Below are 17,077 nucleotides of genomic sequence, written 5' to 3' on the forward strand. Positions count from 1 at the left end.
ATCCCTATCTTATATGAAGGATAGCCTTATGCCTATCCCTATATCATATAAAGGATAGCCTTATACCTATCCCTATATCATATAAAGGATAGCCTTATGCCTATCCCTATATTATATAAAGGATATCCTTATGCCAATCCCAATTTTATATGAAGGATAGCCTTATACCTATCTCTATCTTATATGAATGATAGTCTTATACCTATCCCTATATTATATGAAGGATAGTCGTATACGTATCCCTATCTTATATGAAGGATAGCCTAATTTCTAGGCCTACCTTATATGAAGCATAGCCTTATACCTATGCCTATCTTATATGAAGGATAGCCTTATACCTATTCCTATCTTATATGAAGGATAGTCTTATACCTATCCCTATCTTATATGAAGGATAGCCTAATTTCTATGCCTATCTTATATGAATGATAGCCTTATGCCTATCCCTATCTTCAATAAAAGGATATCCTTATCCAAATCCATATCTTATATAAAGGATATCCTTATGCCAATCTTATGCCTATCTTATATGAAGGATATATGCCTTATGCCTATTCCATGCATACTTAAACTCCTTCAGTGTCTTTGCAGCTACCACTTCTGCAGAAAGGCTATTCCATGCATCCACTACTCTCTAAGTAGTAGATGCATGGATGATAGACATGCATGAAGTGGGCATGGCATGACATCAAGACCCCTGCCGCCAGAACCCAGCATTCATTCAAAACGCCGGGTGCTGCACGGAGATTGTTGGGTTCCCAGAGACGTGAACCTCGCAATCAGACACCTTATCCCCTATTCTTCAGATAGGGGATAAGATATCTAGCGGCAGAGTACCCTTTTAAGGCCTATGCAGCTCAAGGCTAAGTAGAGGCTCTTACTACCTCTGCACTCCCATTCTTGACTTCTCACTAGACTCTACTGAATACTCTACTAACTTTAAAGATACACCGGGTTATAGTGCGGGTGAACAGGAGACCGATGCGGGGTCTTGGACTGTTATACCCACTTGCAATCCGGAGCCCAGATCCCCTGAATGTCCCCCTCTTCCAGCGCTGACTTGTGCTTTGAGGTGGGCCCGCCGGTTGGATTTAAATATTCATAAGCGCCAGTCACGTGAGCGCTCAGTAGGCACGAGTGCTCACGTGACCAGCGCTTATGAATATTTACCGTATTTGTGGTCGTAGCTCCTGCCCGAGAAGCGTACCTACCTACCTTACTACTGCTGAATACCAACCCCTAACTAACCAGACAGTCTGAGGTGTGCCATAACTGCTGCGTATAGAATATGCCTGGAAAAAGAGGGCATACCCTGTGATTGAGTAAATGAAAATTAAGGGAGGGTGGGTGGACCAAAAAAAACACGGCGTCCGAATGTGAGGCGGTAGTGAGTTTTTAAAGGCAGCCCGCTCCTCCCACAAATACAGGCCAGCTGCGCAGGCCTTACCACTTGTGGTCGTAGCTCCTGCCCGAGAAGCGTACCTACCTACCTTACTACTGCTGAATACCAACCCCTAACTAACCAGACAGTCTGAGGTGTGCCATAACTGCTGCGTATAGAATATGCCTGGAAAAAGAGGGCAAAACTCTATAATATTATCAAGTACATTTACAAACCAATGTTTTGAAAGCGTTAGCCGTCCCTTTTCAACATGTAATTATATAATCCCTACAATGCTATTGTAACTACGGTCAATGCTCTGCATGTGATTCCCCTAACCTTAGGAAATCAAGACAACTGAAAGCCAGCGTGTTCTAATGATGAGCTGTCCTGGTGTACCGACGGGGAACTACCTAAGCGACAGCTAACCAACTAAATAGGTCAGCTGACGGCTGCTGGATGGCTGGCAACCTCCCTCTTTGTACACTCTACATGGTAGATTGATGCCATGGAATGGAAAGCAAACAATGGCGCCCTGTTAGAGGAAAACCACGCGATGACATGCTGGATACCTGACAGATATATTTTGAAAGTATTATGCTGGATGCAAGGAAAAGTGGCAAAACCCGATGAATGCAAATAGAATAAAATGGCATTGGGACATCTACTAAATATCAATGAAAATGTCACGTAGTATTCTAGGCTACGTGTTGGAAGTACGTGTTACGCCGAGCGCTCCGGGTCCCCGTTCCTCCCCGGAGCGCTCGCCTCATCCTCGTTGCTGCAGCGCCCCGGTCAGATCCACTGACCGGGTGCGCTGCGGTACCGCCTCCAGCCGGGATGCGATTCGCGATGCGGGTGGCGCCCGCTCGCGATGCGCACCCCGGCTCCCGTACCTGACTCGCTCTCCGTCTGTCCTGTGCCGGCGCGCGCGGCCCCGCTCCCTAGGGCGCGCACGCGCCGGGTCTCTGCGATTTAAAGGGCCACTGCGCCGCTGATTGGCGCAGTGGTTCCAATTAGTGTGTTCACCTGTGCACTCCCTACTTATACCTCACTTCCCCTTCACTCCCTGGCCGGATCTTGTTGCCCTTGTGCCTAGTGAAAGCGTTCCCTTGTTTGTTCCTAGCCCGTGTTCCTGACCTCCTGCCGTTGCCCCTGACTACGATCCTTGCTGCCTGCCCCGACCTTCTGCTACGTCCGACCTTGCTTCTGTCTACTCCCTTGTACCGCGCCTATCTTCAGCAGCCAGAGAGGTTGAGCCGTTGCTAGTGGATACGACCTGGTCACTACCGCCGCAGCAAGACCATCCCGCTTTGCGGCGGGCTCTGGTGAAAACCTGTAGTGACTTAGAACCGGTCCACTAGCACGGTCCACGCCAATCCCTCTCTGGCACAGAGGATCCACCTCCTACCAGCCGGGATCGTGACAGTAGATCCGGCCATGGATCCCGCTGAAGTTCCTCTGCCAGTTGTCGCCGACCTCCCCACACTGGTCGCCCAGCAAGCCCGACTGGTCGCCCAGCAAGCCCGACAGATTGCCCAACGAAATCACCAGCTGGCATACTTGACCACCGTGACACTGCAACTTCAGTCACAGATACAGCAGCTGCTGCCGCAGATACAGCAACTTCAGTCACAGACACAGCAGCTGCAACAACCATCTCCTCCGCCGGCTCCTGCAACTCCTCCGCAGCAACCGGCCGCTCCTAACCCCTGCTTGTCCCTGCCGGACAAATTTGATGAGGACTCTAGACTCTCCCGTGGTCTCCTTTCTGGAAAGGCCTTGTCTGGGGCCACACCACTCTGGGACCGCAATGATCCTGCCACAGCCACAGTCCAGTCCTTCTTCGCTGAGGTCCGTGGTGTCTTCGAGGAGCCTGCCCGAGCTTCTTCTGCCGAGACTGCCCTGCTGAACCTGGCCCAGGGTGTTTCTTCCGTTGGCGAGTACGCCATTCAGTTCCGTGCTCTTGCTTCCGAGTTGTCCTGGAATAGTGAGGCTCTCTGCGCGACCTTTAAAAAAGGCCTATCCAGCAACATTAAAGATGTTCTGGCCGCACGAGAAACTCCTGCTAACCTACATGAACTCATTCATCTTGCCACTCGCATTGACATGCGTTTTTCCGGATGGCGTCTGGAGCTCCGCCTGGATATGGACTTTGTTCGCACGAGGCGTTTTTTCTCCCCGGCTCCTCTCTCCTCTGGTCCTCTGCAAACCGTTCCTGTGCCTCCCGCCGTGGAGGCTATGCAAGTTGACCGGTCTCGCTTGACACCTCAAGAGAGGACACGACGCCGCATGGAGAATCTTTGCCTGTACTATGCCGGTACCGAACACTTCCTGAAGGATTGTCCTATCCGTCCTCCCCGCCTGGAAAGACGTACGCTGACTCCGCACAAAGGTGACACAGTTCTTGATGTCAACTCTGCTTCTCCACGCCTTACTGTGCCTGTGCGGATATCTGCCTCTACCTTCTCCTTCTCTACTATGGCCTTCTTGGATTCCGGATCTGCAGGAAATTTTTTTTGGGCCTCTCTTATCAACAGGTTCAACATCCCTGTGACCAGTCTCGCCAGACCCCTCTACATCAATTGTGTTAACAATGAAAGATTGGACTGTGCCGTGCGTTACCGCACGGAACCCCTCCTAATGTGCATCGGACCTCATCACGAAAGAATTGTGTTTTTGATCCTCAGGTTCTTTGGACCCAAGAAGAGGGGGAGACCCAAGGGGGGGGGTACTGTTACGCCGAGCGCTCCGGGTCCCCGTTCCTCCCCGGAGCGCTCGCCTCATCCTCGTTGCTGCAGCGCCCCGGTCAGATCCACTGACCGGGTGCGCTGCGGTACCGCCTCCAGCCGGGATGCGATTCGCGATGCGGGTGGCGCCCGCTCGCGATGCGCACCCCGGCTCCCGTACCTGACTCGCTCTCCGTCTGTCCTGTCCCGGCGCGCGCGGCCCCGCTCCCTAGGGCGCGCGCGCGCCGGGTCTCTGCGATTTAAAGGGCCACTGCGCCGCTGATTGGCGCAGTGGTTCCAATTAGTGTGTTCACCTGTGCACTCCCTACTTATACCTCACTTCCCCTTCACTCCCTGGCCGGATCTTGTTGCCCTTGTGCCTAGTGAAAGCGTTCCCTTGTTTGTTCCTAGCCCGTGTTCCTGACCTCCTGCCGTTGCCCCTGACTACGATCCTTGCTGCCTGCCCCGACCTTCTGCTACGTCCGACCTTGCTTCTGTCTACTCCCTTGTACCGCGCCTATCTTCAGCAGCCAGAGAGGTTGAGCCGTTGCTAGTGGATACGACCTGGTCACTACCGCCGCAGCAAGACCATCCCGCTTTGCGGCGGGCTCTGGTGAAAACCTGTAGTGACTTAGAACCGGTCCACTAGCACGGTCCACGCCAATCCCTCTCTGGCACAGAGGATCCACCTCCTACCAGCCGGGATCGTGACAGTACGCTGTGAGCTATGGGCGTGAAAAGCCTAGACTGAGAACAACCCTATGCCCGTATATACAACTCCGAGTGCTAACAATGTGTAAACACAAGACTAAGTAATCACCAACTTAAACCTGTGTAAGGTTACCACTGCAACCAACCTATGAATATGAACGGCAATGCAACCCTTTATGCAGCAAGGTGATGATGAGACTCACCCAACATGTGACTACTATCATCGTCGATCAGAGCCAGGACAAACCAAACCAACCACACCGAACCAAGCTATATCCTCAACGCTAAGCAAACGTAAGGACACGTGATGAGGTTACCGCCGACCTGCAGTCATGTCGGGTCGCAACTGAACTGACCTATAGACGTGATAGGCCGAACCATGAAAGACTCAACTAAATCTGCAAGTAACAGTATGACCGTCACCCTGAACCAAACAGATCGTGACCATGAGAAACCTATAGACGTGACAATTAAGAATGAAAACATCATGCTATTCCTGTAGCATACCCGATTGCCGAAGGAACACAATGTATACCAAGACATTATCGCCCCCTTATTCTGGTCGGGTTGAGTCAAGACTAACCTGTAGACGTGACTGATCTAGACCAACTATATGAGTGTATGTATAAGCTTTGAGCGTGTGTACCGAAGAAACTATGAACGTGTGGCTAAAATGAACTGCATGAGTGAGCATATATACTGAATAAACTATTTGACCAGATGCGCGGAACCACTAATCCGCGCATATGCCTAGTACCACTATACTACTGCGTGAAACACTGACATATGAAGCAACACCTGAATTTATTCATACGTTGTCTATCCCACTGAACATCAACTGGAAAGTACTGATGTGAGGCGCTCTCTCTACTATATATCTATATATATACCTGTATGTATATATCTAAACACATATCCCCATATTTATCTACCTATACACACATAGGCATATCCATTTTATTTTTGTAATTTTTTATATTTTTTATATCAGGAATAATGAGTATAATGAGTACACAGACTATGTGTCGTAATGTTGTTGCTCTGAAGGCGTGTCAGCAGCAACCATGTGACGTACCCTCCTGCAGGCGTGGCAGGCATGATAGGTATACACCATCTATGTGTCGTAATGTTGTTGCTCTGAAGTAGTGTCAGCAACAACAACCACTATGCAATGTATCCCCCTGCTGACGTGGCAGGTATAATGGGTATACATCACCTATGTGTGGTGTTATTGCTGTTCTGAAGGCGTGTCAGTAACAACAATTATGCGACGTACCCCTCCTGCAGGCGTGGCAGGCATAACAGGTATCCGCCACCTATGTGTCATAACGTCGTTGCTCTGGAGACGTGTCAGTAACAACAACTGCAATGTATCCCCCTACAGATGAGGTAGTCATAATGGGTATACACCACCTATGTGTCATGTTATGTTGTGCATTAACAACAATGCAATGTACCCTTTCTGCAACATGGCGGACCTAACGGGCAAACACCGCCCGTGTGTAGTGTCAATGTCGCTCGGAAGGCATGTCAGCAACAAAGATAATGCAACGTACCCCATCTGCGGCGTGAGCGGTCTAATGGGTAAACCGCCTGAGCGTCACATAACTGTCGTTCTGAAGACGTGTCAGCAGCAACAACTGCCCCCTGCCTATATACCGATGTGTACAGAACGACTATGTGCAAAACTGTCGAAAAGCCGCTATGCGAGGCTGTACCACCAGCTTGATGAAGCTATACTCGGGCCACCTATATACGCGTATGCACCACCAGCGAACGCATATGTGGCTAACCACAACCGATGACAGAATATGCATGCATGTAGAAACAATTATGACAACATACCTGCATACAGGGTCACACCCCATGCGCTGTATGAGCATGTGCGCTGCACGAACGCTGCGGGCGTGTGAACTTCATAAATATCGCAAGCCCATATATGGAACACATGCCACGAGTGCACGCGTAGCATGATTCCCGAACACACACGTAATATAACCCTTCAAATATGCAAGATACAAGTCCTGCGAGCGGTTATGCAGCACAAACCTTATGAGTGCATATTCAGTATTAACCCTACAAGTGAGAGGACCGTATAATACTATGAACGTGCGTACAGTGTATCTCGTATGAGCGTGTACATAGAATGATCCCTATGGGTGAGTGTACAACATGGCTCCTACAAGAGCGTGTGTAGGATGAACCCTGGAAGCGTGTACAAGCGTGTATGCAGCGTAAACCTACGAGCAAGGGTACGGTATGGATGCTATAATCGTATGCACTGCATAACCTACAAGAGCGTGAACCGAAAAACCCAATAAGCGCGTGTACAAAACAAATCCTACAAGCGAGTATACAGTATAAATTATGCGACCGAGTGTACAGTATAAATGCTACAAGCGAATGTATAGTATGACCCTAACGTGTGTAAAGTAAGAATCCAACAGGTGTGAGTACAGCATATCCTACCAGTGAGCGTATTGCAGAAAAAACCCTACAGGTGAGTACAGCATGAATTCTACGAGTATGTACGCAGCACAATCCTACATGCATGTAAAAGCGTGTGTATGGTATGAGTGCCAAAAGCATGTACCCTACAACATGCACAAGCGTGAGTGCAGAATGAATCCTACAAGCAAGTGTACAGTATGAAACCTAAAGGCGGATATACCATATAATCCTACAAGCGAGTGTACAGTGTGAATCCTATAAGTGGGTGTACGGCATAATTCTAGAAGTGTGTGTACTGTATGAACCCTACAAGCGTGTGTGCAGTATGAACCGTATAAGCGTGTGTACGATATGACCCTACAAGCGTGTGTACAGTGTAAACTCTACAAACGTGTAGATAGTATGACCCTGCTAGCATATGTACAGGATGCGCCCAACAAGTACAGAATGAATCCTGTTAGTGTGTGTATAGTATAAATCCGACAAGCGTATGGACAATAAGAAACTGATGAACCTACAAACATTTACCAGCGTGTGTACCGTATGAAAGTTACCAACATGAATCCTGCGAACGTGCATGAGCACAATATAAGTCCTACGAGCAAGTGTACGGTTAAAAGTCCTACAAGTGTACCGCATAAATTCTACAAGCTTGTGTACAGTATAAACCCAACAAGTGTGTACACAGTATGACTCTACAAGTGTGGTATACAATATAACCCTACGAACGTATATTCTACAAGTACCGCATGAATCCTATGAGTGTGTAAACAGTGTAAAACCTACAAGCATATGAATAATGAGAATCTATAGTGTGTGTGCAGCATAAATCCCTCGAGCGTGTGTACCGCAGAATCCTACAGACGTATGTAAAGCATAAATCCCACAAGCGGGGTGTACCGCGGGATCCTACAAACGTATATGCAGCACGGATCCTACCAGCGTGTATACGGCACAAAACCAACCAGCATATGTGCAGCATAAATCCTACAAACGTATGTACAGCATAAATCCCACAATCGGGGTGTACCGCGGGATCCTACAACGTATGTGCCGCACGGATCTTACCAGCGTGTATACGGCGCAAAACCAACCAGCGTATGTGCAGCATAAATCCTAAAAACGTGTGTACGGGATAAATCCTACCAGCGTGTGTACGACATAAATCCTACAAGCGTGTGTGCAGCATGAATCCTACAAAGTGTGTACGGCATAAATCCTACAAGCGTGTGTGCAGCATGAATCCTACAAACGTGTGTACGGCATAAATCCTACAAGCGTGTGTGCAGCATGAATCCTAAAAACGTGTGTACGGCATAAATCCTACCAGCGTGTGTAGAGCATAAATCCTATAACGTATGTTCAGAATAAATTATACGAACGTGTGTATGACATGGGTCCTACCAGGATGTGTACGGCATGAATCCTATCCGCGTGCGTACAGCATGACTATTATAAATGCGTGTATGGTATAAATGTGTGTACGACAACTATGAGGGCATGTATCTGGAACAAGAATAAGACAAATGTGTGGAACAAATTACAATAGCGAACAAATTATATGAGTATGTACTAACCAACTATATGCACGGACCACATGTTATGTAAATTAACTCATAAGAGTGTGAACACAGACAACTATATGAGCGTATGCGCGGAATGATGAAGCGTGTGCCTGGCACAACTACATGACCGTCTATGTATAGGAACGTGCATGAAATGACTATAAAGCGTATACATTTTATAATTTTTTTTTATTTATTTATTTATTTATTTATTTTTTTTTTATATAGCGAAAAGCATGAAAATGAATTTGATAGTAAAGTAACAGGCACCAAGCTAAACAATACACCTTTCCCGTATATTAAGGATAGAACCCCCACCTGAAGCGTAGCTCCAAGTCGGATGACTATATCTGGCTGCTGACAACTTGCAACACACCGAGGGATACAAGTAACTGCGGGGGAGATGGGGGAGAAGGAAGAAGGAGACAGTATTAACACTGCTAAGCATGCCCCCATCCACCCCTGCAGTGTAATGGAGCACAGTATATATGAGACCTGCAGCTCTGCAACAGCCGGACCGCCGGGAAACACTGAAGTATAAATATAAATAAAAAGAGCACTGTGAGGAAGTTAGTTTAGGAGACACAGGATGGAGGCGAGCGCAGCTGACTGACCAGACCGGCAGCTGCGGGGGGGGAGCACGAGCCCACACGGTGGAGCGGAGCGGCGAGCCCGACTGGGCAGAAGGGCGCGCAAGCCCCGCAGAGACGCTGGAGACACATAAAGACCTTCCAGCAGTACAGCCCCCCACGGCAAATGGAGCGCACAAAGTGAGCCTCCTGCACCTGCCACAGAAGGCAGCACTGGAGAGAGGAGCAGACACCTACCGGCAGGGTGTAACCACTTGTCCGAGACGGCAAGTCTGACATGACAACGCCCGTGACGTAATAACCAGGGGCCGGGCTGACCAAGGGTTCCCCTGAACTCCGGCTTACCTCCGGAGTCGGGGAACAGTCAGCGTTACCCCCGGTCAGCCGCGGCCACTTACCACTACCATGCCGGCTGGAACGACCTTCCGGTCAGCTGACCCGTGCGGTCAGCTGACCCGTGCAGTCAGGTGACCGACGTGGACTTAACGCCACGCCCTGTTGACATCCCGTGACGGACCCTCGACCGAAAAACCCATGGCGTCCGAATGTGAGGCGGTCGTGAGTTTTTAAAGGCAGCCCACTCCTCCCACAAATACAGGCCAGCTGCGCAGGCCTTACCACTTATCGGCATATAACATGCACTTTAAAACTTAAATTTAAGGCAAAAAGCCTGCCTGCATGTTATACGCTGATAAATATTCTGGTCACTGATTTAAACAAGCCCTACCTTGTTAAGTATTAGCAGCATGGCCGCAGCCACTTTAAATCAGTGACCAGCGGCGTCTCCTCCGCTCTCTGGAAAACTGTCACTTATTTTCGCACGCACTATCCACAGGTACTGGTGGATAGTGCGGGAGACGCTGATTAAAAGGCAGGGCAGATCCGGACAAGGTAGGGCTCATTTTAATCAGCGTCTCCCGCACTATCCACCAGTACCTGTGGATAGTGCGGGAGAAAACAAGTGACAGTTTTCCAGAGAGGGGAGGAGACGCCGCTGGTCACTGATTTAAAGTGGCTGCGGCCATGCTGCTAATACTTAACATGGTAGGGCTTGTTTAAATCAGTGACCAGAAGATTTATCAGCGTATAACATGCAGGCAGGCTTTTTGCCTTAAATTTAAGTTTTAAAGTGCGTGTTATATGCCGATAAATACGGTAAATATTCATAAGCGCTGGTCACATGAGCACTCGCGCCTACTGAGCGCTCACGTGACTGGCGCTTATGAATATTTAAATCCAACCGGCGGGCTCACCTCAAAGCACAAGTCAGCGCTGGAAGAGGGGGACATTCAGGGGATCTGGGCTCCGGACTGCAAGTGGGTATAACAGTCCAAGACCCCGCATCGGTTTCCTGTTCACCCGCACTATAACCCGGTGTATCTTTAAAGTTAGTAGAGTATTCAGTAGAGTCTAGTGAGAAGTCAAGAATGGGAGTGCAGAGGTAGTAAGAGCCTCTACTTAGCCTTGTGCTGCATAGGCCTTAAAAGGGTACTCTGCCGCTAGATATCTTATCCCCTATCTGAACAATAGGGGATAAGGTGTCTGATTGCGAGGTTCACGTCTCTGGGAACCCAACAATCTCCGTGCAGCACCCGGCGTTTTGAATGAATGCTGGGTTCTGGCGGCAGGGGTCTTGATGTCATGCCATGCCCACTTCATGCATGTCTATCATCCATGCATCCACTACTTAGAGAGTAGTGGATGCATGGAATAGCCTTTCTGCAGAAGTGGTAGCTGCAAAGACACTGAAGGAGTTTAAGCATGCATGGAATAGGCATAAGGCATATATCCTTCATATAAGATAGGCATAAGACTGGCATAAGGATATCCTTTATATAAGATATGGATTTGCATAAGGATATCCTTTATTTAGCCCTATCTTGTCCGGATCTGCCCTGCCTTTTAATCAGCGTCTCCGGCACTATCCACCAGTACCTGTGAATAGTGCAGGAGAAAACAAGTGACAGTTTTACTTTTCATTTTTCTTACCTCCCTCATCATTCCCCCTTTCCCTGCTTTTCATAGTTTTGTTATTTTCCTTACCTGGCTGCACTTCGGCAGGTCAGGTCAGGCGGGGGGTCTTGCGGGCTGCGGTCAGTGAAGCAGATGAATGACGTCCTCTGCCGGCTTCTCTGCGCGGCATCAGTGACGTCACTTTTCATTTCCTGTAGTCGCCGCCGAAAAGTGACATCCCTGATGCCGTGCAAGGAGCCGGGAGAGGACGTCACTCATCTGCTTCACTGACCGCAGCCCGCAAGACCCCCCGCCTGACCTGACCTGCCGAAGCGCAGCCAGATAAGGAAAGGGGAAGAGTGGTCTTCAACCTGCGGACCTCCAGATGTTGCAAAACTACAACTCCCAACATGCATGGACAGCAGTTGGCTGTCCGGGCATGCTGGGAGTTGTAGTTTTGCAACATCTGGAGGTCCGCAGGTTGAAGACCACTCATAGGAGGAACATGATGAGGGGATGATGAGACAGGGAGAAATGATGAGGGGGGGATAATGGGGGGATGATGAGACAGGGGGAAATGATGGGGGGGTGATGAGAGGTTGGGGGGTTGATGAGACAGGGTGGGGGGATGATGAGGGGGGAATGATGGGGGGACATGATGAGACAAGGTGGGGATGATGAGACAGGGGAAAATGATGAGGGGGGGATGATGGGGGACATTATGAGACAGGGTGGGGGGATAATGATGTGGGACATGATGAGACAGGGTGGGGGGATGATGAGACAGGGGGAAATGATGAGGTGGGAATGATGGGGGGACATGATGAGACACGGTGGAGGGATAATGAGACAGGGGGAAATGATGAGGGGGGAATGATGGGGTACATGATGAAACAGGGTGGGGGCATAATCATGGGGGTCATGATGAGACAGGGTGGGGGATGATGAGACAGGGGGAAATGATGAGGGGGGAATGATGGGGGACATGATGAGACAGGGTGGGGGATGATGAGACAGGGGGAAATGATGGTGGGGGGAGGCACCAAATGCTTAATATCTGTATGGCTAGTGGTGGTCTATGACAGGGGGAAATGATGAGACATGGGGTGATGATGAGACATGGGGGGTGGCAATGAGAGGGGTAAATGTGGCACAGGGACTGATAAAAGGGAAGGAATTATGTGGCACTGGAGGGGACAGGACCAAACTGAGGTGCAGAAGAAAACTAAGTTGGGGGGATGATGTGGCATTTAGTCCAGGTAATTTATTTTACATTTTATCTTTTTTACTTAAATTTCCCTTTTAAAATGGGGGTGCGTGTTATATGCCAGTGCATGTTATATGCAGATAAATACGGTAAATCCAGCCGGCGTGCACTCCGGGTGAACGTGTGACCATTTTCCTTTAACTGAACTTTACTACTGAATGCATGCTCCTGACTATGTTCAATTCTTCAATAGGTGAAAAGGAATTGGTGGCTAACCGGGGCCTTGCCCCTTCCTAGAACTTTCCTAACAATCTATTACCCTAATGTTTGCTTTGCCATTACATATTTTTACCATTATGGGTAACAAATAGTGCAACATTAATAGAGTGCAAAAACAGGATCATTGAGGATGTACATTAAAGGAAAACTGTAGTGTAGCCTTCACACGGTCAGTGGCATAAACGTAAAAAAAATGACCAAAGTTAAAAATTGCTCTTACATCCCTGTATACATAAAAATAAAAAAGTTAGAGCGGTGTAAGAAGACAGTTTTAAGCACACTAATTTTTGCAGAAAAGGTTATGATTTTTTAAAAGTAATAAAATAAAACAAAGCCTATATACATTGGGTATTGTTTAATTTATATGGACCAACAATTAAAAAAAATGGGTAATTTTTACTGAAAATTGTAGAAACGGAAACCCCCAAAAGTTGCAAAAAGGAGTTTATTTTTTTATTATTATTATTTAGTCCGACAAATAATTTTTTTTATCTAAAATTTCTAATTCGGTCAAATGAGTGATGTCATTACAAAGCACAAATGGTTAATGCGGAAAACAAGTCCTCATAAGGGTCTGTTGGTAAAAAATTTTAAGCATAATGGGTCCCACCATTTACACAAATTGGGCCTCCGTTACTAAGAGTTTCGGGTTTTTAGTAGTGGGAAAAGTTGTTTCAGACTTGCAGGATTCCTCTCTATTTACTATTGGGAAAAGTCGGGAACATTTTCTGACCAGCTTTTTCTAGGTGGATATTTCCAGCCATTTACCCACAGGAGGTTGTGAAACAACGCCCCTTTTCAGGTCGACCACGCCCCATCTGCGACAGATCACGCCCCATTTTTGGCTTTTCACAGTGCAATGTCGGGTTTGTTGGATTTTTCAGGCGCACACTGTCACAAACTGTCACAGACTGGCGCAGACATGTCTCAGACACTCAGCGCCAAAATAACCAGACAAAAAAAACGGTTGGTTTCAGCTTAGTAAATGAGGCCCATTATCTCTTTACTGTGGGTTATTGAGAATCAAAATTATCCCCAAGTGGCACCACAAGTGCCCATTTGAATTCTTCAGTACCTCTTTCATCAAAATCTAAATTATGTAATTTGGAATTAATTTTATGGCAGATATTGGAACAATCTTGGAACCATCTTAATATATCTTATACAACTATTGTAATTCTAAAAGCCATGAATAGAATCAAATTTTCCATTAAATTGCTGTAGTAATATGTCTCACCTGTGAGTATCCAAATATGCCTAATATTTGTGCTAAGTGTAAAGATATATCTGGATTCATATCTCCGATAACACCGACCAAGTTTTCCAACTTCTCACAATTGTAATTAGGAATAATGTCTCCAAAACCAGAGAGAATCTGCAGAACATGGTCTATAGCGTTATTCACATTGTTACATGAGTCATACACATGGTATCCCAGGGTTGTATTTGGTAAAATATCTGGATTCCTGTTAATCTCTTCAATAGCAAAAATAAAAGCCATGAGATATCTGTAGAAACGAGGCGTAGGCCTGCAGAAAGTAAAAGTAGAGGCTTTAGGAGTAAAATGAGTATGTCACATCCATAGGAACATCTAATTGTCATAGCACTTGGCTGACTTTATCAGAATCACATTGCTCAGCTAAACCTTGTCTCACTATTGCCAGCTAGACATCGAAGCCACCAGTGATTGACCAAACGGCCACTCTCCAGTGTTGACACCAAAATAGGGACACACTGCGCCGCGGTGACCGATACTTTCATAACGGTGGCAGTAGGGGTAGATAGAGTAACTATGTGTTGTTTTTTTCTATTATCCCTGCTTGAGCTCCATTCACAATAAAAATTATTCATCTGCATACCCCACTGGTATAGAGACTGTATTGCTCTTTATTATACAGTCACACAACATTCATCTGCTGTATTATGGCTCCATGTGGATAGATATGTTACAAATATACAAATATATATATATATATATATATATATATATATATATATATTATTTATGGAATATATTATTTTCGATAATACAAATTGAAAAAAAAAAACATTTTCAATAGCATAATACAAGGGAAAATGACGAGCACAAAAACATTTATCAGCACAAAAATAATAGGTAAAGTAATTCATAAACAAACATATTAAGTTTCTATGGCATATCTTGACACAGTATGTATAGATCCAGAGTGCACGATACACAACCTCATAAAGTTATGGTAAGATCAGGAATAGGAATGAGCGAATCGAAACTGACGAGTCCGAATTTGTTACAAATTTCAGAAAAAAATTGCTTTGCAATGAATCCGAATATTGCAGAGATTCAATTGCACCAATCGCTTAATTAAACTCCATTTAGTGCGGTCCAGGCTCCAGGGCATCTAAAATGGCAGATCCACATGTGAGAACATGAGGCAAGGAATTCTTGGAAGGCGAGTAGGTGGGATGAACCTGAATCACATGCAGCATGCAGCCTATCAGCAGCCAGTCACCCCTGTGATGTCACAGCCCTATATAGTCGGCAGCCATCTTGCAGCCATCCATTCCAGAATTTTATTTCAGAGAGAGCGTTTCATTGCAGAGACAGATAGAGCAGTGTGTGTGTAACACAGAAAATAAGCTTTACAGCATTGATTCAGCACAAGCCACAGTCACTGCAGAATAGCGCTGACAGGGAAGGGAAAGAGAGAAAGTACACTTTTGGGTGTAATACACAGCGACTCTACTGCTGCAGTGGGGTGTACAGCAACTCTAAAGCTTATAGGGGCCAGTTAGGCTGAGCACTAAAAGCCATTGTCACCTGCTATCAGTGCATAATAATACTGTACTGGGCTCTACTACACAGCGATTCTGTATTGATGCAGTGAGGTGTACAGCAACTATTAAGCTTATAGGGGCCAGTTAGGCTGAGTACTAAAAGCAATTATCACCTGCTATTAGTGCCTAATTATACTGTACTGTGCTCTACTACACAGTGATTCTGTACTGCTGCAGTTGGGTGCACAACAACTCTAAAGCTAATAGGGGCCAGTTAGGGTGAGCATGAAAAGCCATAGTCACCTGATTACAGTGCCTAATACAGGTTGCCTAGCGGAGCTTATTGTCCTCTCATAAATGTATCCTGTGCGTACATAGGTGGTGTACGTTTTTTTTTCCCTGTAAAACTAATTTGGGCCTAGTTACTGTGAAAGGCCAGCCAAAGCTACACACTTGTTTCTTTAGCCTAATACAGTTTTAAGCGGAGCGTATTGTCCACCTCTCATAAGTGTAACCTGTACATACACCTAAGTGGTGTACGTTTTTTCTACTGAAAAACAAATTTTGGCCAAGTTACTGTGAAAGGCCAGCCAAAGCTACACACTTTTTTTGTAGTCTTATACAGTTTGTAGTGGAGCACATAGTCCTCCTCTCATTTGTTTAAACTGTACGTACACCTACATGGTGTCCTTCATATAATTTCCTGTTAAACTAATTTGGGCCTAGTTACTGTGAAAGGCCAGCCAAAGCTACATACTGGTTTCTGTAGCCTTATACAGTTTTAAGTGGAGCGTATTGTCCTCTTTTCATAAGTGTAAACTGTACGTACAACCTAGAGTAGGGGCGTGTGAGAGCAGGAGTCGTAGAGAGAGGTCTGAGCTCCCGGTGTCAGCTAGCAGTCGTGTCTTGACCAGCAACCCAGCACCCGTGATTGATTGGTTCACTCGGTCATCCACTTCATCCCATGCGACATCCAACACCCTGAGTCAACAGTTGGTTGGTTCCTCAAACTCAACCCTCAGTTGGCATGGCCCTCATGCTTCTGCTGCCACCTCCAGGCTCTGTCATTGTGCCACCATATGGTCTCCTCATGCTGATGCTGCCACATCCAGGCTCTGTCATTGTGTCGGCATATGGTCTACTCATGATGATGCTACCACCTCCAGGCTCTCTCATTGTACTGCCATGGATACTGCAAAATATAATTGAGGTGCTGGTCCCCAGTTACATAAATTCCTCCACATTAGACCAATAGTAAGTATTGAGGATAGATATGCATTAGCTAAAACTTAACTTTTCTTAGGATAAAATATATGGACTCAAAATATTTTTTAAATACAACAAAAGGAAAAAAAAACAAGTGCCACCTACACCACCAAGTATTGATTCAATGCAAAGACCTCCAAAAGGTGGAAGGTAAAAAGTTTGGTCCATTGTAACAGGTGGGGGTAAAAACT

This window comes from Hyla sarda, chromosome 1 (genome assembly GCF_029499605.1).
Source record: "Hyla sarda isolate aHylSar1 chromosome 1, aHylSar1.hap1, whole genome shotgun sequence".
In the NCBI taxonomy this organism is placed as follows: domain Eukaryota; kingdom Metazoa; phylum Chordata; class Amphibia; order Anura; family Hylidae; genus Hyla; species Hyla sarda.